The sequence below is a fragment of the Apis dorsata genome, unplaced genomic scaffold (assembly GCF_000469605.1).
Source record: "Apis dorsata unplaced genomic scaffold, Apis dorsata 1.3 scaffold_215, whole genome shotgun sequence".
Classification (NCBI taxonomy): domain Eukaryota; kingdom Metazoa; phylum Arthropoda; class Insecta; order Hymenoptera; family Apidae; genus Apis; species Apis dorsata.
Genome location: NW_006263498.1, coordinates 131,226 through 132,033, shown reverse-complemented (window position 1 = coordinate 132,033; position 808 = coordinate 131,226). Strand labels below are relative to the sequence as shown.

Genomic DNA, 808 nt, shown 5'->3' with positions numbered 1-808 from the left:
ATCTCTTTTTCTTTTTCCCTCCGCCGGGCACACACCCCCGCCTCGCGTCCCCCCTCGTCCACTTTCCCTATCTCCCTCCCTCTCTCTCTCCCTTCTTCTCGCCCCCTCCCCCTTTTGCAACGAATAATTCGAATAATTCGTGCGTCGACCGAACCGACCGCGCGATCAACCGATTTTGAAAGGGATGAATGGCGAGGGGGGACGACTGTTCTCGCGAGCTTGGAGGGAGGGAGAGAGGGAGGGATAGAGATGCGTACAGGTTTTAGAGAAATTGTATTTGATCGTATGGAATTTGTGATCACGTTATACCGGCAGAGTTGGTTGTCTGATTTTTCTTTTCTTTTCTTTTTTTCGAGAAGAGGGAGAGAGGGGGAAGAGAGAAAGGGAGAGGGAGAGGTTTCTTTTCTTTCTCCCGGTGGAAAAAAGAAGCTGCTTTTTTTTTGCACGGTCGCACGTTCGGTTTCACTAATTGCATTCGCGAGATGTGGAAAGTGAATGTGTAGCAGGCTCGGTTTTCGATAATGAGGAACGTGATACTTGCGTTTGCGACGTGGATTATTTTTCTTGAAATATTTCCTCCCCTCTCCCTTTTTTTTAGATTGTACGAATTCTTTAGAAAAAAAAAATATCAATATACGTTGATATCCTGAATATTTTCCTCGAATCTCCTTGATATCATTCATCAGCATTAAAATTCGAACGTTTCTCAAAACAATGATTTCTTCTTAATCACTATTGCTATCCATAAAAATTTGCATGAAACCCCCAAACTTCGATTTTTACCACATAAAACACATCTCCTAATCAT

The 808-nt window shown here is 43.4% G+C and overlaps 1 protein-coding gene across 1 annotated transcript in view; it reads right to left on the bottom strand.

The window, feature by feature from the left end:
- Nucleotides 1–808, bottom strand: part of LOC102672656 (transcription factor Sox-19b) — a 28,787-nt gene that overhangs the window by 24,033 nt on the left and 3,946 nt on the right. The gene's annotated exons all lie outside the window — the stretch shown is intronic.